Below are 12,311 nucleotides of genomic sequence, written 5' to 3' on the forward strand. Positions count from 1 at the left end.
AAAAAGAAAAAACTGAAGATCTCTAGGATTTGTCTATCTTGGTTTGGGTGCTATAAAAGTAATGCAGATTGGGTGATTTACAAGCAACAGAAATTTGTTTCTCAGTTGTGGTTGCTGGAAGTATGAGATCAGGGGCCAGCAGGTAGGGTTCTGTTAAGGGCCTTCTCCTTAGTTGTAGACTGACAAATTCTTTTTTCTTTTTCTTCACATGTTAGAAAGAGGGCAGGAGAGTTCTCTGGGGTCCCTTTTCTTTTCTGTTTTCTTTTTGATACTGGAAATTGAACCCAGGGGTGCTTTACCACTGAGCTACACACACATACACACACACACACACGTATATATACTCACACACACATATATAAATATATATACTTTTAATAAATTAAAATACATATACTTAATATATAATATATATTAAAGGTACATATATTTATATATATTAAATATATATTTTTAAATTTTAAATATTTACATTTTAATTTTAAGACAGGTTCTTACTAAATTGCTGAGTTGGCCTCAAACTTGACATCCTCCTGCCTCAGTCTCCTGTGTAACTGGGATTATAGGCATATGCCACTGCACATGGCTGGGGGTCCCTTTGCTAAGCACACTAATCCCATTCATGAGGGCTCTACTCTGATGACCTCATCACCTCCCACTTTGGTTTACCATAATATTGAGGATTAGGATTTCTTTTTTTTGTAATATTTATTTATTTTTACATTACAATTCTTAATATACCATTATATCATAATTTATCATATCTCTGATTATATAAGGTATTTTAACATATCAATTTTGGAGTGATACAAATATACAGTCCATCTCTCTCTCTCTCTCTCTGCCCCACCCCCATCTTTTTACATTATAAGATTACATAGATTCCAGAGCTGGGCACAAATGATTGATAATTACAATGAAGAGTTTTACATCCATACAAGGGAAGCAGTGCCCTGCACAGGATGTTTTCTAAAGGTGGTTTGAAGATATGTCTACAAATATTCTGATATTCTTCTCTTCAAAAGTAAGCCTAGTTCATTTCCCTTTAAATGCAAATCAAATTTGGTGACTGGCGTTAGTTTTAGGTGTATACATTAGTTTGTTTTTATGTGGTGCCGAGGATTGAACCCAGTGCCTCATGCATGGTAGGTGAGCACTCTACCACTGAGCCACCACCCCAGCCCCCTTATAGAATGTTCTAAACTGGATAGTGAAGTTGGCTAAGGTGGTGCTTGCCTGTGATCCCAGCTATTTGGGAGAATAAGACAGGAGGATCTCAAGTTCAAGGCCAGCCTGAGCAACTTAGCGAGACCCTGTTTCAAAGTAAACATTTTTAAAGAGAGCTGGAGATGTAGCTCAGCAGGGTAACACCTGCCTAGCATGCACCCTGAGTTCTATCCCCAGTAATACAAACGAAACAAGATAACAACAACAACAACAAAAATTTAAAGGGATAGTGAGTGACCAAGCTCAGTCATTGCTTCTTCCATCTTGCTGTCCTGAATGTGTTCTCTGGGGTGATTGAGTTGCCCTGTTATAAGGGCACTCCAGCAGCCTGTGGAAATGCCCATGGGGAGATGCTGCTCTCAACAGCCAGCGCTAGTGAGCTGGGTATGGGAATAAATCATCATCCCAGATTCCCTGCAGGTCAACAGGCCCAGGAAAGCCTTCAGATGACTGCAGCCCTATTCAACATACTGACTGCAGTATGTGAAATAGAATGGAAAATAATACGGAATGCTTTCCAGATTGCACAGTTAAGTGAAAAAAGCAAGTTCAGAAGAGTGTGTCTAGTATGCTATATCATCTGTAAGAAAGAAGGGGAAATTATGTAATACACACACACACACACACACACACACACACACACCTTTGCAAAAATAAATGAAGAAAGGATAAACCACAAACTAATAAAAATGGTTACTTATGGGGATGAGAGAAGGGGAATGGGAGGGAGATGGCTCAAAGTATATCTTTTTGTATAGTTGTGATTTTTGAACTGTGTAAATGTTTTACATATTCTATAAATACAATTAAATAAAAAGAGATAAAGATCAAACCCTAACATTAAATACAACAAATACATGAACCCTAGCTGTATTTGTTGTATTTAATGAGAACATAGTATTATTTCAAGCAACTTTTTAATATAATATTCTAATTGTCTATATACTTAGTGGAATATAGTCTTAGGATTAAAAGAACTACAAAAAATCTTATATGTCTTTTGCTGTATATGTGTGTTATTAGTAATAATGATATTATAATTTTGGACTTATTTTATGGACATTATAAAATAATATTGTTACTTATATAAAATAAAGAATAAATATATTAATGTTTTTAGGAAAAAAATTAATATAAGAGAAAAATAAATATAAACATTAAATAAAATCAGTCAAGAAAAAAATTCTTTGGATTTAAATTTGACTTTAAAATGTCAATATGAACCTACTAATTTTAAAAAAATGCTGGGGCGGGTGTATAGGTCAGGAGTAGATTTTGTACTCAGAATGCATGAGGCCCTGAGTTTAATCTCAAGGTGGGAAATATCCCAGCTCAGTTCACTAAAAGGGTTGAGAGACTTCTTTCGGGCTAAGCCAATCTCTTTTGGGTAAATGTTCAATCTTTCAGGCATTTTCCTATTCTTCCTCCTACTCTAGCAAAGGTGGCATCTGGGAGGGAGAAAATCTGGGCACTCACCTGAGTCCTGCCTGACCAGGCTGCTTCCTCCTATGGCTCTGCATGGTGCGATGTGTCTGCTCCTCTTGGAAACAGTAAATTACAAACCATCCTCTCAATGGCCAGAGTCTCCTCTTCTGTTTGCCTCACCACACTTGGGTAATACAACCTGGACGTAAGAACAATTGTTAGGTTCTTTCTGAATGATGTTGAAGGCCTCCAAAAGCTAAAGGTAGGTAAGGGCTTTATGTTGTTGCCCCAACATTTGCTAAAAGTTGGCATGTTACTCTGGTATATGGCCTCAGCCTGAATTCTGCTGTGCCTGTCCTTATTAGCAAGCAGGCATCCTACTCTTACAAGCCCAGCTCAATCCATTAAATACTGGATCAATCAAGATAAGTCAAATCTGCTGTAACAAAGAGACCCAACAATACTACATTGGTTTAAAGTAAAAGTCCAAAGTTAATATCTCAAGTTGGCAGGTAACTATGCTTCAAATACTCAAGGACTAGGTTCTTTCTGACATGATTTTCCACCCTAAACCCTGGGTCTTTTGCTGTCCGCACATTAAGGATTCTTGTAATTCAGGTGATGAGAAGGCAAAGAGAACACATTCTCCTGATTTTAAGATGCAGGGCCCAGAAATATAGGTATATACTCTTTATGTTTTTGCAGTACTAGGGATTGAACCAGGGTTTCACGCATGCTAGGCAAGTATTCTACCACTGAGTTATACCTCCAGCCAAAGGACACATTCTATTACTAACATAGTCTTAGATGAAACTAACATGACCACAACTCTCTATTAGGTGGGTTGGAATTTCTTTTCTTTACTTTTTTTTTGACACAATACCTTTATTTTACTTATTTGTTTTTATGTGGTGCTGAGGATGGAACCCAGTGCCTCACATGTTCTAGGCAAGTGCTCTACCATGAACTATAACCCTAACCCTGGAAATGTTTCATAGCTATGTACCCAGGAAGAAAAATCCACCCCTTCCCCTATGCTAGGGATTGAACTCAGGACCTCACATATGCTAGGCAAATGTTTTATCTTTGAGCCACATGCCCAGCCCAGGTAACAGAATCTTCATATTCAAGTTAGAGCCCGAGCTAAGAAAACCACTCTGAAAGATATATACAGGCTGCTGGGCTCATACACTCATATACTTCTATACACATACGGGTACAAAGCCTCTACAGTATTTCTAATTAATCCATGTAGCTTGAACACCACATGGTTTTCCAGTTAAAAATTATTTCCACCATTCTTAGGCATATTAACAACTAGCATAATGAGGTAGCAGTAGTTGAACCACTTATAATAGGTCCTCTGGAACATAGAGACTTAAGAAAAACATTTCAGCTGCACCCTGAAGAGTATATTCCTAATTAGGGGACTTTAAATGCTAATTTACCATCTCTAGATTAAAATTAACATACATATATCACATTGTACCACTGATAGAACATTGAAAACACACACACACACACATACACACACACACACACACACACACACACACACACACACACGAGCACATACATTGGAAATACAGAAGATGTGGCACCAGCATTGGATGGGGGTCCATGCAACCTGGTAACATGCAGCTATCACCATATAAATATTCTTAAGGGCTTCTATAATTTAGGATTTTGTGAAGAAAACAAAAGAAATGAAGAATGACTGAACCCATCCTGTATCTTACAATTCTGGGTCCTGACATCAATTTCCATTTCTCCTCACTAAGGAACTGGCAATCAAGGTTAACCTCTGTGGCCTAAGGACTGTTTCCCAGATGGCCTGGATCCTGTTTCAGATTCTTACACTGCTCTTATCCCACGCTATTTAGGGATGTCTACTTCTGTGTCTGGGTTTGTATTATAAATGAGAAAGTTCTTTTTTATCTTGACCCTGGTTCTTGTATTATAAATGAGAAAGTTCTTTTTTATCTTGACCCTGGTTCAAAATATCATTCTGAACTACTGAGTCCCTATAAATTCCTTTATATCTGATTGCATTGTTCTTTGTGAAAGGGCAATAAAACTGAGAGTGACAAACACTTTTAGTTTCCTCATCTGAAAATTGAGTTGATAGATACCAAGTGCTTAGAACAGCACCTGGCACTCAGTAACACTCTATGGGTATCGTCAGATCCATAGACTGGTACTTTGAATCGTCTCCACTTTATTTTGCTATTATAACTAAACCACTAGCAAATACTTCTATACTTTAAAGATCACTCTGGGCACATTGCATGTGCTGCCTTCCTTTAGGTAACTGCCAGGGCAAGGTCATATGGCTGCTGGGATTGTTTTGAATCTTGACATTAGTGAACCTGTGATTCCAGGATCAGAAACATTACTTTTCTCTTGCCCTTTATCTGTTGTCTGCTTTTTAGACATGAAATTGACTTTTACATGAAGTAATAAATGGGTTAGAAAAGGAGAACTGAAATAATTTCTTTTTAAAGAACAAAAGTTCAGTGGGCAGCTGTTGAAAGTTTGAGAGTTCCCCATCTTCCTGCCTTAAATTTATCTGCCTACTATCTGTTCCCCTTAATAACTATAGATTTTTTTGCTGGTTTTAAAATGTTCTGAAAATTCAGAGAAAATATTTTAAGCTTGTTTATTAAAAAAAAAATGAGACTGGGGATGTAGCTCAGTGGTTGGACACAAGGCCCTGGTTCTATCTCCAGAATGGGGGAAAACAATGTATGACAGACCTTATGTAATTCTGGCTGTGAGGTTGTGTCACATTAACTATCCATCCATTGAGCTTATGGTAAATATTCTATCATCATCTGATGGGAACTGATAGTAATGGCTAAAAGATATGTAAAATCAAAGTATAATTTATCAACAAAAATTACATATACATTAATATAACTGATTGTATCCTAAAGTAAAAACTCTCATTAGTAGGTTTAAAATAGATTCAAATAGTAAAAATTAAATCTGAGAAAACTATTTCCTTATCCTTCCAGACAATGTAGTTGCTGAGATAGTGACTAGATTGTTAGATTCTGGGGGTCCTGGTTTGCCTGAAATTTTCCTAGTGGTATTATAAAAAGTCCCATGTCCCAGGAAACACCTCAGTCCTGGGCAAACTAGGAGGTTTGGTTGTCCTAGCTAGGAGGAAAGGAGGCCTTACACGCCAAACTAGAAAGGCTCATTGACATAGCAGCCCCACGAAAAGAAGGACACCAGGCACCATCTACCATGTTCTATGGCTTCCTAGGAACCTCTTCTTTCAGAGGAAAAGAGAGAAGCCATAATCATTCCACTTCCCATCCCCCAAACACACCAAATCTAGTGTTTAGCATCTAGATTATCTTGTGTATTCCTCAATGCCATCCAGACCATGGTTGAGGAGTGTATCACCTTGTCCCCTTAAGGAGATAAAATATAGTAATAGTTAAGATGGGGTAAGAAGGTTGAGACTTCACACTGCCTATAATCACATCCCTGCTCTGCCCCTTCCTAGGTGTGACAACTTTATAATGAGTCAACTTGGCTAGAATGAATGTTTTCTGGGGTTATCCTGCCTGTGTGGCTCTAGGTAGGGAGGCCAACAGACACATTCTTTAATCAAGGACCTCTGTGTCTGTAAATTCACTTAGGTCTGAAAACTGGGTAAAAGGCTATGACTTTTCATTATGATGATTCAAGCAGGTTTTTGGCTACCAGTCCTAAGAGTTTTTCCATAATATAGCTCAAGCAATATACTAGACTGCCTGACTACTTTGTTCCCAGGGACATCATGATCAATTAGCCACTGCCAAAGATCTTTGTGAGCCAAGGGAAAAGATTGGCAATATGACCCTGCCACCCTGTACTGCAGGTGTGCCCACACATCTAGTCTTGGTGGTTACATATTGCAACTTTGGGGCTGGGGTTGTGGTTCCACAGTAGAGTGCTCACATAGCACGTGCAAGGCCCTGGGTTCGATCTTAAGCACCACATAAAAAATAAATAAAATAAAGGTATTGTGTCCAACTACAACAAAAAAATATTTAAAAAAATTTAACTTTGCTTCCGCTGCTCTGGGATTCTGTAACCCCCATGCAAATCAGGTAACCCTTCTCAATGGTGACATCTTTTATAATCATACCTAGCTTACAAAGGTGACAACCACAGTTTCAAGACTGAAAGTGCCTTGGTGAAGGGACTTGTCTTCTGGGTCTTCTCCTGAAACATGGTTCAGGAGAAGCGTGCAGGTTGCATGTGATTAATCTAGTCCAATATTCCTGTCTCCCAAAGACTTTGGCATCCTTCCATATGGCGATAGGGAAGCTCTCTAGTAAGTACACCCCAGTGAATGAACTTGGCCTGATCTAGTGTTATATTCCACTCTTTGTTCCCTAACATTTTTAGAATGTATGCCTGCATGTTCCCCTGATTTATGGGGCTATATGTAATCTAAAAGTGTAGCACTAGTTATGGATCTGTTTGGCAATTAGGGTGACTGTGGTAGATTTTCAAAATGAGTAACCCCTTTCTAGGCCTATGCTTCTGATGAGATTATCAGAGGTATTTAAGCAAAGAAAGGCTAGTCTTCCACAAAGCGCAGCTGCTCCACAGGACAGGGAAGCTCCAAAACTATAAATTCAATATTGTTGTAATCCAGAAACGTGTACTGTTAAATTGTAGGTTTAATTTTTAGCAATATCAGTCTTTTGGTTACAAGAAATAACAGATGTTTGGAAGACTGTCATGGAAGCTCTCTGGTTCTCCAACAATGACTTGAGCTGAAAGTTAGATTTGAGTTTGTTATTTCTTTTCTATAAGTACTCAAGTGTGCTCAGAAAAATCTCATTCTACTTTCTTTATAGTCCTCATTTAATAACATTGACAGTATAACAGCCTTAAGACCGTTTATTGGGTTGGCACTCTATTATAATTAAGCACGTGATAGTTTTGATTGTGCTGTCCTTGCATTCCATTTCCCCTCGGCAAGGACCTTAGCACTGTGCTCAAATCCAAGGATATGACCAACAAATCCCATCTTGTAAGTGTATCTCCTGGAGTTTCTCCCTGCCAGTTCTGTATCAGTCAGACTTGGTACTAGACCAGAGTCCAAGCATAATTTGAACAGTGAATTTAATATAAAGAATTAACTATAATAAAGGAATGCCTATAAGGAGAGGGAACTCTTAAGAATATTGTAGGGCTAATAAAAGAACCCAAGGAAGAAAGATACTAGGAAGGGTCTCCTCAAGCTGGGATTCAAAACTTCTTGGAGATATAGTTGTACCCACTGGATGGTAAACAATTTGGGGAATTGACCCAGCCCAGAGCTTATCTATAGTTACTGAATGAGCAGGAAACACCCTCTTAGAGACCAAGAGGGCTGACACTGGCCAGGAAACCATGATCAAGACTAGTAAATAGGAAACACCCTTCCAGGGCACACAGGCAAGGCTGGCAAATCTTCCATAGTATAAGAGGAACAAGACTGGTGGGTGGGACTGTGTAGGGACTCAGATATCAAGGGCTCATTTGCTAACTGGGTGCCATGAAGCTGGGTGTTACGAGAAAAAAGTAGTTAATGGGCTAGGCTGGGGCTGAGAGCTGGCCAAGGGATTGCCTTCTATGTGCATAGCCGGTGCATTAGCCTCCTAGGGCTGCCATAACAAAGTAGTACAGACCGAGTGGCCTGAACAACAGAAATTTCCTTCCTTACAATCTGGAGGCTGGAAGTCTCATATCAAGTGTTGGCAGGATCAGTTTCCTCGGAGGGTCTCTTTCCTAGTCTGCTAGTTGGCCTTTTTTACCCACTGCCTTCACATATGCGTGTGTATGTATAATTCTATGAGTTTTGAGAAACGAACACATACGATTATGTAAAACTACTGCAATCAAGATATAAAACATCATATACCAGATTTCCTCACACCCTTTTGTAGTTAGTCACCACTCTTCGGCAGTCACTGATCTCTTTCCTATTCCTATACTTTTACCTCTTCTGGAATGTCATACAAGTGAAATCATATAGTACATAGTTTTTTGAGTCTTGCTTTTTTCACCTGGCTTAATGTATTTGAGATTCTTGCATGTTTTGCATGTCGCTCCATGTATCATCCAAGGTTTGTTCCTTTTTTATTTCTGAGTAGTATTCCATCTTTTATTTATGTATAACTATATGTATCACAGTGTATTTATTGTTTATCTATTGAAAGATATTTGTGCTTTCCAGTTTAGAGTGATTATGATTCAAACTACTATCAATATTCGTGGACAGGCTTTGTGTGAATATAAGTTTTCTTCTCTCTTGGGTGAATATTTAAGTGTGATATCCTGAGTCACATAGCCAGTACATAGTTAACTAAAGGAAAGTGCCAAACTTTTCTCTAAAGTGAATACCATTTTGCATGCTCACCATCAATGCATAAGATTTCGAATTTCTCTACATCTTTCCCATCTCTTATTATAATGTAGTATGGCTATAGACTATGAAAACAAGATCAGAAATCTGGTCTTCTTGTTGTTCCTTGAATCTACTCAGTCCATCCCTCTTTCAGCCTTATGTCCTTGCTGTTCCTTCTTCCTTGGAACTTACATGGGGTAGTATAGCCTCCACAGCATTTCATTTTAAAGGAACACTTATCTACACACATATGAAGATCTGCTAAAAACAGAATGAATGAAAGAGAAATTATAAAATTGTATACCTTTCCCCTGCATTCTTCCATGTATCCTAAGATCTTAGTTTTCTATTATTAACTAATTGATCTGTGCTAAAGATTTTCTTATTTGTAATCTAAGTGGCTTTGTTTAAGATATTCAGTGTATTTTTACTTATCAGAAACCATCATGTATAACCAGAGAAATGTAAAGTTGTGCTCCATTTGTGTATAATGAATCAAAATGCATTCTGCTATCATGTATAACTAATTAGAACAAATTAAAAATAAATAAATAGCTCTATATGTGCAATAAGAATTGTAATGCATTCCAATGTCATATATAAATAAAAAAATAATTAAAAAATAAATAAAAAGAAATAAACACAAAAGATGAGAAAAAAAATACTTACCAGATACATAAATGTACTCTGGATTTTGAAATTTTAACATTGTCTTTATCTCTCTTTGAGAAAATAGTGTAAACTGAAAGCAATTTGTTTATGAAGCAGTTCCACAATAGAACCTGACCTCTAGAGCCAGTAGTTCTCTTTATAGATACAGTGAAATATAAACAAAGTGAGAGTCATGATAATTTACTTTGTTACAGTGGTGCTTAAGGAAACTTAATTGTTAAATTTAATTTTTAAAAGAACAAGTTCAAGTTTTAAATTAGCAAATAAACAAATAGAAATCTAGTTAATATTTGCCTGCATTACTTTCTATTTATTTACATTAAATTTATGCTTTATTAATAGGTAGGGCAACCCTTTTAAAGTTCAACCTAATTTTGGCAAGTTCTTCATTTTCTGTTCTATGTTTCCCAAACCTTACTAAATTAAAACAATTTAAGAAACTCAGGCTCCAAAAGTGAATGTTAAAATTGTTTTCCTAAAATAAACCCTAAAAAATCAGCTCTCTCTTAAGCAAATAATTCTTCATACATTGCTTATGGCAAAGGAAATTGTTCAGAGAGGGGAAAAATGCTGAAAATGTCTATAAACAATGACAGTATTTACTGGGCACAGATTGTGCTGTTAAGTTTTATATACATGATTCACTCAACAAATATTTATTGAAAGATTATGTGCTAGGCATTATTCCAGGCATTGGAGATAAAGTATTGATCAAAATAGAAAACATCTGTGCCATAATGGAGCTTAAATTCTAGTTGGTGAGGGTAGATAAAAAAGAAAATGAGGTAAACAAATTCTATGTATTAATATGGAGAAAAATACAGCAGGAACAGAAGAAATAAGTTCATGCCTGGTGTGTGTGAAGTTTCAGAAAATGAAGACAGAGGTTTCACTGAGATAGTGACCTTTGCGTAAAGACTGCAAGAGAAGAGGGAGCAACCATGGCAGTATCTGAGGAAGTGCTCCTGGAACTGCAAGAGGCCAGGGGTCTGGCCACAGCAGTGCTGGTGGAGGGGAGAGTGAGGGATGAGCCAGCAGGTAACAGGACTGTTGGCCATGCTGAGGACTTGGGCTCACACAGGAAGCTGCTGGGAGGTGCTGAGCAGAGGCATGACATGCACTGGCTTAGGTTAGAGCAGGATCAGTCTGGTTCCTGTGTGAGAACACAGTGAAAGGGGGCAAGGAGGAGGAGGGAGTCCAATTAGGAAGCTATAGCCTGCATTCTGGATGGAAGATGATGACTTGGACCAGGATGACAACCATAGAGAAGGGAAGAAAGGGGATTCTGCATAGATTTTGAAGGTAGAGCTTTTCTAATGTTTTGGATAGGGAGTGAGAGAAGGAGAGAGTCATGGTTGACTGCAAGATTTTGGCCAGAGAAAGGAAAAATGGATGATGCCACTGCTAAGATAGCAAGGAGACGGGGATAAGAAAGTTTGAGGAATAAGATCAGGAGTTCAGTTTTGGACATATGAAGCTGGAGGTGCCTATTTGGCAGTAAAGTAGGTCAGGTTCAAGGAGGAGGTTTAGGCTGGAGGTACACATTTGGCAGTAACTGATGTGCAGATGACAGGAGTCTGGATGAGATAATTTTCTTGTGTAATTCTTACATCACTACCATGACAGAGATATTATTTAACCCATTTAGATAAACAAACTGAATCTAGAGAGATTTGAATAGTTTGCTCCAAGTTGTATAATAGGTAACCATGTGTATTAAATGTTCATTCTTTTTATAATTCTCATGTGGCAAAAACTTCTTCTGATTATGAGTAAATTATTTCTCTAGCTTTAGTTTTTTTTATATGCAAGATCATGAGATAAACAGTTTTCTTTTTCTTTTGGTACCAGGGATTGAACCCAGGGGTACTTAGTTATTGACTCAGATCCGCAGCCCTTTTTATTTTTTATTTTGAGACAGGGTCTCACTAAGTTGCTTAGGGCCTCAGCAAGTTGCTGAGGCTGGCTTTGACCTTGTGGTCCCCCTGCCTCAGCCTCCTGAGCCGCTGGGATTACAGACATACACCACTACACCCGGATAGGAGATCACTGTTCTTCTAAGTGGGCTCTGTGAATCTTAAAAGAAAGAGAGGCTCAGAAGGCAGGTTTCAGCATTTCCACCCAGCCCAAGGGAAATGTCTCTGCCTTTCACCTGTACTTACAATGCTTGGACTTTATATGAGAATGTACTTGGAAAAAAATTTCCACCTTTTTATCAAAAGTTAGAAAAATTTGCTAGACTAGGTGGTCTGTGACCTCTATTACTCTACCAGTTTCATGTTTTTCTTCAATAAGCAACTGGCGCCTGCTTCTGCTTGTCTATACACTGTGCTCTGTTCTTAGTATTCCACTCAATGTTGAGAAGGGAAGGAGGGATAGGAATTTTTCCCATTTTATGATTAAAATGTCAGGAGACAAGAAGCAGCTGTATGTCTATGGAGCCACTGTTTGCTTGCTTATCCATGCATCTGTCCATGCATCCATTCATCATCTATCATCTATTTTCACCATCCACCTCTCAATGTATTCATAAAACTGAATCTAGTTAGGAAATATTGATAGTAGCATAAAACTTAAATGCATGACA

The 12,311-nt window shown here is 37.9% G+C and overlaps 1 long non-coding RNA gene across 1 annotated transcript in view; it reads right to left on the bottom strand.

Annotated features, from left to right (window-relative positions):
• Window positions 1-9,667, bottom strand: part of LOC308654609 — a 31,876-nt gene extending 22,209 nt beyond the window's left edge. Inside the window, exons 1-2 of the long non-coding RNA XR_014023303.1 lie at window positions 6,797-9,667; window positions 2,704-2,851 (exon numbers count right to left, since the gene is read on the bottom strand). This is a non-coding gene — a long non-coding RNA (uncharacterized lncRNA). The remainder of the gene's footprint in view (window positions 1-2,703; window positions 2,852-6,796) is intronic.
• Window positions 9,668-12,311: the final 2,644 nt, after the last annotated feature.

This window comes from Spermophilus citellus (genome assembly GCF_964194105.1).
Source record: "Spermophilus citellus genome assembly, chromosome: 8".
Lineage (NCBI taxonomy): Eukaryota > Metazoa > Chordata > Mammalia > Rodentia > Sciuridae > Spermophilus > Spermophilus citellus.